This window comes from Coregonus clupeaformis, chromosome 5 (genome assembly GCF_020615455.1).
Source record: "Coregonus clupeaformis isolate EN_2021a chromosome 5, ASM2061545v1, whole genome shotgun sequence".
Taxonomy (NCBI): domain Eukaryota; kingdom Metazoa; phylum Chordata; class Actinopteri; order Salmoniformes; family Salmonidae; genus Coregonus; species Coregonus clupeaformis.
Genome location: NC_059196.1, coordinates 5,050,515 through 5,058,683, shown reverse-complemented (window position 1 = coordinate 5,058,683; position 8,169 = coordinate 5,050,515).

Genomic DNA, 8,169 nt, shown 5'->3' with positions numbered 1-8,169 from the left:
AGGCAGCCCACATTCTGATATTTTTCCACTAATTGGTATTTTGACCAATCACATCTTTTTCGGAGCTGATCTGATTGGTCAAAATACCAATTAGTGAAAAAAATGATCAGAATTGGGTTTACGTCTCATATAGAAATAGTTTAGAGCCCTTTCGATAACTACATGACTATTAAAGTTATTGGATAACCTCAGGTTAGATTAATTTGAACCGTTTTGTAATCATTTTTAAATTACTCAGTAGCCCTAGAGCCATTTATTTTATTCTAATATGTCTCTGGCTCTGAGTAGTCCTATACGTCACAATACTGGAAGGAAGAAATCACATTTGTTTGTTAAGTGCCTTGAGACAGTCTGTAATGTACATAACCTTACAGGGCAAGAGCAAATGTTGAACAACAAATGTTTTATTTCTTCATTTTGTCTTGACAGTCCAATAGCCTATGTATGTATGTTGCTTTCCATATAGATTCTTAATTTATTATACTGTAATTACATCAGATTATTGCAGGTGCATCCATCATGACTTCACTGTCCTCTATTCTCACTGCACTAGATACGTAGCCCATTATTTATTTCCCTTATCCTGCTTGCCTTTCTTCTCTATTTTCAATGAAGACAGATGACTGATATTTGACAAAGTATTTATGAAACTCAGAAATAGCTACAGTCAGTATCTTGTGAATGAGATCCTCCATAGGGTGTGACAAGGAGCCCTCCTTTATGCTGAGCACCTTATTCTCTATGTAAAGGGTTGTGTTACATACATAAACAATATGTCATCCTGTGGTTTTCCTCTCCCACATGGGAATATTAGCAGCAGGGTTCTCACCCAACAAAATACCCTTCTCACAGAGTCTTGCACACTTCCATTCATGGTCAAAGCCCAAGAGAGACCCAAAGCTCTGCTCACATTACCATACAATATTGCACTCATGTAAGCATACACTACATATGGCTTTTATCCTAGTAGTTTACTGTCATTTATATCCCACAATAAATGTTTTGGTGTTCTGATATGTTTACCGTTTCAAAACTTTGGGGTAACTTTTGCTCAAGACCCAGCAGAATTAGGTTCTCCTAGAGTGTTTTCTTCTTGAGTCTCTTTTATCAATGAGCAACCCTTGCTGTGTCTACTACCTAATATATATACTGTATATATATATATATATATATATATATATATATATACACTGCTCAAAAAAATAAAGGGAACACTTAAACAACACAATGTAACTCCAAGTCAATCACACTTCTGTGAAATCAAACTGTCCACTTAGGAAGCAACACTGATTGACAATACATTTCACATGCTGTTGTGCAAATGGAATAGACAACAGGTGGAAATTATAGGCAATTAGCAAGACACCCCCAATAAAGGACTGGTTTTGCATGTGGTGACCACAGACCACGTCTCAGTTCCTATGCTTCCTGGCTGATGTTTTGGTCACTTTTGAATGCTGGCGGTGCTTTCACTCTAGTGGTAGCATGAGACGTAGTCTACAACCCACACAAGTGGCTCAGGTAGTGCAGCTCATCCAGGATGGCACATCAATGCGAGCTGTGGCAAGAAGGTTTGCTGTGTCTGTCAGCATAGTGTCCAGAGCATGGAGGCGCTACCAGGAGACAGGCCAGTACATCAGGAGACGTGGAGGAGGCCGTAGGAGGGCAACAACCCAGCAGCAGGACTGCTACCTCCGCCTTTGTGCAAGGAGGAGCAGGAGGAACACTGCCAGAGCCCTGCAAAATGACCTCCAGCAGGCCACAAATGTGCATGTGTCTGCTCAAACGGTCAGAAACAGACTCCATGAGGGTGGTATGAGGGCCCGACGTCCACAGGTGGGGGTTGTGCTTACAGCCCAACACCGTGCAGGACGTTTGGCATTTGCCAGAGAACACCAAGATTGGCAAATTCGCCACTGGTGCCCTTCACACTGAGCACGTGACAGACGTGACAGAGTCTGGAGACGCCGCGGAGAACGTTCTGCTGCCTGCAACATCCTCCAGCATGACTGGTTTGGCGGTGGGTCAGTCATGGTGTGGGGTGGCATTTCTTTGGGGGGCCGCACAGCCCTCCATGTGCTCGCCAGAGGTCGCCTGACTGCCATTAGGTACCGAGATGAGATCCTCAGACCCCTTGTGAGACCATATGCTGGTGCGGTTGGCCCTGGGTTCCTCCTAATGCAAGACAATGCTAGACCTCATGTGGCTGGAGTGTGTCAGCAGTTCCTGCAAGAGGAAGGCATTGATGCTATGGACTGGCCCGCCCGTTCCCCAGACCTGAATCCAATTGAGCACATCTGGGACATCATGTCTCGCTCCATCCACCAACGCCACGTTGCACCACAGACTGTCCAGGAGTTGGCGGATGCTTTAGTCCAGGTCTGGGAGGAGATCCCTCAGGAGACCATCCGCCACCTCATCAGGAGCATGCCCAGGCATTGTAGGGAGGTCATACAGGCACGTGGAGGCCACACACACTACTGAGCCTCATTTTGACTTGTTTTAAGGACATTACATCAAAGTTGGATCAGCCTGTAGTGTGGTTTTCCACTTTAATTTTGAGGGTGACTCCAAATCCAGACCTCCATGGGTTGATAAATTTGATTTCCATTGATAATTTTTGTGTGATTTTGTTGTCAGCACATTCAACTATGTCAAGAAAAAAGTATTTAATAAGATTATTTCATTCATTCAGATCTAGGATGTGTTATTTTAGTGTTCCCTTTATTTTTTTGAGCAGTGTGTATATATATATATATATATATATATCAATTAAGTTGTGTATATTGAATAAGAGAAACTCATGGGACAGGCTCATATAAAGTGGTTTTAAACACGCTTTAACCCCGGTCCAATGGTAGAAGGACATTATAGCTTTTTAGAAACATTACTCACTGAAGATCAAATGGCAGAGCAGTCTTTGATGAGGGCTAGGTTTCCATGGTCGTGTTAAAGCTGGAGAGTCAAATTACACTCAAACTCTCCCCAGTTTTGCGATGAACTCGGATTGTAGGCTGGGCTGTAATCAAATATGAAGCGCTCACAAGAACACAACTGCCATTGAGAACAAAAAGAATTAGATGGCCATGTACACAATAAATGGACAGATGTAGGATCTTAATTTGAGCCAGTTTGCTAAAGCAGGAAAATAAGGCTGTTTTTAGAAGGTGATCTGATAGAGACTGTAATATCTGGCAGATCTCACAACTCACCTAAGTGACCTTGGAGATTTCTGAACACTATAAAAAACACTTTCTCCTAAAGCCCAGAGGATGAACCTCAGGGACATAGTGTAGGCTATGGTGCAGTGTAAGAGCATGACAGAATCTCACTAGGCACATTTTTCATTCCAGCATAAAAATAAATGATGTTATTTGATTATGAAATGTACAGTATATGCTGTAATAACCATAACATTGAAAATACGATTTTTTTTATAATGAAGATCATCTCACCCACACACATCTTAAAAGGTGGTCTTAACAATATATGCTTCTTATTAAAAGTAATGACTTAAGTGAAACACATGGCCAAATAGGTAATGTGTTAAATGGTAATGGTTTCACTATATGTATAGATGTAGGATCTTAATACACTACAAGTTTCATTTCCTGGAAAATTCTCAGCAACAAAAGTGATCAAATGAAGATCCTACATCTGTATATGTAGGATCTTAATTTGATCACTCTTTTGTTGCTAAGAATTTTCCTGCACAGCATGAAATGCTAACTTGTTGTGTATTCAAGGCTGATTTACCTTAAAGAAAAATGAATCAACCCCTACAAAAAAATGCCCATTAATTATAATCCACATAATAATTCACAATTCCTGTTGCTGCAGGATTATTTTTCTGCTTTAGCAAACTGGCTCAAATTAAGATCCTACATCTGTCCATTTATTGTGTACATGGCCATCTAATTCTTTTTGTTCTCAATGGCAGTTGTGTTCTTGTGAGCGCATCATATTTGATTACAGCCCAGCCTCATCATATGGACAGATGCTAATGAATAGCAGGCTCCCCTTGTCCGTTGTGTGCGGAACGCTTTGTGACCAGCAGTGGCCTAACTTCAATTTAGCACAGAGCGTGGCACTTGAGGGAAGCATGCTATCAATACACTAATGCTGTATTGGGGTGCATAAAGTATTATGGGGTGTTGATAAACAAACAAACACATGACAAACACGCACACACAAGGACAATACACACATACAGATGTAGGATCTTAATTTGGTCACGCTGTTGCAGGATAACTTTCCCGCAATGCAGGACATTTTAAACTTGTAGTGTATTTGTGGTTTGAAAAGGCTTCTGAAGTTTGTAATTTCCACTTTGAGATTTGTTTCAGACTTGATTTTCCTTTATGGAAAATCTATCAATCCCTTCAAAATGTCCATTAGTTATAATCCACATAATAATTCACATTTCCTGTTGCTGTAGAAAACTGGGTCAAATTAAGAACCTATATTTGTACATAGGCATGCGCATGGGCACGCACACACACACACCCACACACACCCACACCCACACACACCCACACACACACACGCACACAAACACGCACACACACACGCACACCCACACTCTCTCTCTCTCTCTCTCTCTCTCTCTCTCTCTCTCTCTCTCTCTCTCCACACACACACACACACACACACACACAAACTCACTCACAAGAAAACAGAGCAGTGTGTATTGATCCAAGGAGGAAATACACCAGACATTTTTCATGAGTAGCCTACAACATGACACACTGCTCTTCATAAGTGAATCAATGCAAACACCAATGTTATCTTGCTAGCTACCTTTACATATTATGCTCTTTATATCGTATGCCATTACATAAGCATGTTATGTAACAAAAAGCAAAAAAGCAAAAATAATGTAACAAAAAGCCAAAAACATGTTATGTTACAAAAGCATTCTCTAAAGAGATTCTTTAAAGTTGCCATTTCCATTCTGTTCCAGGGGTGTTGCTGGAGTGATGGGTTAATGGGTCAGGAACCAGAGACTCCCTGACCCTACACTCACACTAGGCCCCAGCTCATCTGGAGAGAAACTCTCGAAGTAGCCCAATATTAGACCTCTGATTAATTATTTAATTAATCCAAGGTATAACATTGAGTCCAATATTAGACCTCTGATAAATTATTTCATTTATCCGAGGTATAATATTGAGCCCAATATTAGACCTCTGATTAGTTATTTCATTAATCCGGGGTATAATAGTGGGCTTTGAAGAAGCCTGTCAGATCAGGTTGAGAATCACAGTATGTTCACAAAAAGTATTCTGTCTGATAGTAACACATAACAGCCAATGAAGCTGTTAGGGAGATGTGGTGTAAAAATTCATAAAAAACATATTTTTGTGATAGCTTCTAAATTGGGACCATTCTGGTCGTAAATGCTCCTAAATATTTTGCTTTGCGACCTGGAGTTTTGATTTGAGTCCGCCTACTGTAGAAAAATATTCACCCACATAACACATTAATTAAATGGCAACATGATGGCTGTGTTTCACACAGACCAATTCTGATCGTTTGCCCAATTATTGGCAAAAGAGCTGATCTGATTGGTCAAAAGACCAATTCGTGGGAAAATATGATAATTGGGCTGGTTATGCAAACTCAGCATATGTTTGTGTGGTTGGAAGCAAGCAAAGTTGTTCAATTGTATCATTTAGTGTCCTGTGCGCTCTGACTGTTATTACATTTTCTATTATTATTTGAGTGGCATGCATCAGGAGCAAAGTCGATACTGTAATGACCCTGCTGGGTCATAAAGTAAAAGAGAGACGGGCACCAGGTGTACAGGCAGAACACAGGTTTATTCCTGAATGGGCTATTGTTCAGGCCACAACCCACGCCGCTAAACCTCGAACATACACAAATAGAACATGTCAAATCAAGGGTCCCGAACCGAAGAGAAGAGAGATGAGACCGTAACCCCTATTTAAGCCTTTCAAAACCCCGCGGGATTACCCATCATACCCCCACAACCTTTCCATCTGTCCTGGCATATTTAACCCCTGCTAGCACCCATGAGAACGATAACACACCCATGAACACAGAACACAATACAGGGTCGTTACATAGCCCCCCCCTTTCTAAACCCTAGCCCCTAGGGTTACAAAACAAAATCCTTAAAACGACCCGGAGGTCGCATCAGTCTCTTGTGCCTCTCCTTGACTCTCACTGGTGGACCCCCAGAACACTCATCTGCCCCAATGTCATTTCCAGCGCCCTCCGAAGAGGCAGCCCCGTCCCAGGCTCAGCTTGCACTAGAGTCTCCTCGCTAGACTGTCCCCGTGTGCTCACATCAGAGTCCTCACTTCCATTCCCTACCGTTTTCCTCCCTCTGTAGGGCGCCAATCGGTCCCGGTGGACCACCACCTTCCTGCCCCGTGGGGGAACCTCCACCCGGTACGTCACCTCCCCCACTCTCTCTATCACCAGGCACGGACCCACCCAGGCACTGTCCAGCTTTGGGCACCGCCCCTTCTTGCGCGTGGGGTTGTGAAGCCACACGCGTTCTCCCGCTCCAAAGTGCCTCCCCCTAGCGCGTGAGTCATAGTGGCGCTTTTGGCGCATTCCTGCGTTCTCGAGTTGCTCTCTTGCAAAGGTGTGAGCCGCTTCTAACCGGTTCTGCAGTCGACGAACATAGTTCGGGCCAGGCAAAACCCCGTCGTCGTTATCAGGAGGGTGGCCAAACGTCAGTTCGGCTGGGGTGCACAACTCACGACCTAACATTAGTAGCGCTGGGGAGCACGCAGTCGATTCCTGAACAGCCGACCTACATGCCATAAGAATGAACGGTAAGTGGGTGTCCCAATCTCTCTGGTGTTTTGAGGTAATGATAGCCAGCTGTTGTGCTAATGTTCTGTTAAATCTTTCCACCAGCCCATCACTCTGGGGGTGAAGCGGAGTAGTGCGCGTCTTCTCCGCGCCTAACCGTCTACACAACTCTGAGAACACCCGTGACTCAAAGTTTCTCCCCTGGTCGCTGTGTATAGACTGTGGCACCCGAACCGACTGATTATTCCCCCTACCAATGCATCAGCTACTGTTTCTGCCTCCTGGTCTGGGAGAGCGTAAGCCTCTGGCCACTTGGTGAAGTAGTCCATAGCAGTTAGAATCCACCTGTTACCGCTGTCTGTGGTTGGAAACGGTCCAACTATGTCTACCCCCAGTCTCTCCATGGGCTCCCCTACTGGGAATTGTTGTAGGAGGGCGTGTGACTGACCTGGAGGTCCTTTCTTAGCAGCACACTCATCGCACTGCCTGCAAAAAGTCCTCCACATCCCTCCTGTGCCTGGCCCAATAGAAGCCTTTACGTACGCGCTTTAACGTTTTGGAGACCCCAAAATGCCCTGCGCCTACTCCCCGTGAAGCTGCTGTAACACGCTCCCTTGCAGCCTTTTGGGCACCACTACCTGCCACGTCATTTCTCCAGTAGCTGGCTTTTTCCACCCCCTCTGGAGCACTCCCTCAGCCACTCTAAGGACTGAGAATTTAGCCCAGAGTCCTTTGGTGACTGGTGATAGAGGGGCTACTTCCCCCCATGGCGGTTGTCTTCTCTCTTCCACTCACCCCAGCACAGGACGCAGCTCTGCGTCCTCCTCCTGGCGACGCCTCCACTCCCCGACGTCCACAGCCTCAAGCTCCCGGCACTCTGTCACACTCAGCTGACTCACCGTGGCGGTGACTCCCTCCTCCATGCACAGTTCCTCTCTCGCTCCACCCGTTTGGCACAGTACCCACAGCCGTCCTCAGCACACGGGCGGCGGGACAAGGCGTCTGCATTGCTGTGGCGAAGGCCGGCCCTGTGCTCCACCTGGAAGTCGTAGGGTTGCAGCTCCTCCAACCAGCGGGCGATCTGACCCTCTGGCTCCTTGAAGGAGAGAAGCCACTGCAGGGCGGAGTGATCCGTCCGCACCACAAACGGCAGGCCCCCCAGGTAGTACTTGAAATGGCGTACTGCTGGCACGACAGCCAAAAGTTCCCTCCTTGTCACGCAGTAGCGTTTTTCAGCCTTATCAAAAGTTCTGCTGTAATAAGCTACTACGTGCTCCCCGTCAGAACCACGCTGAGCCAGCACGGCCCCCAAGCCCTCATTGCTTGCGTCGGTGTCCAGGATAAACGGACGGTTTGGGTCTGGTGAGGACAGGACAGGGG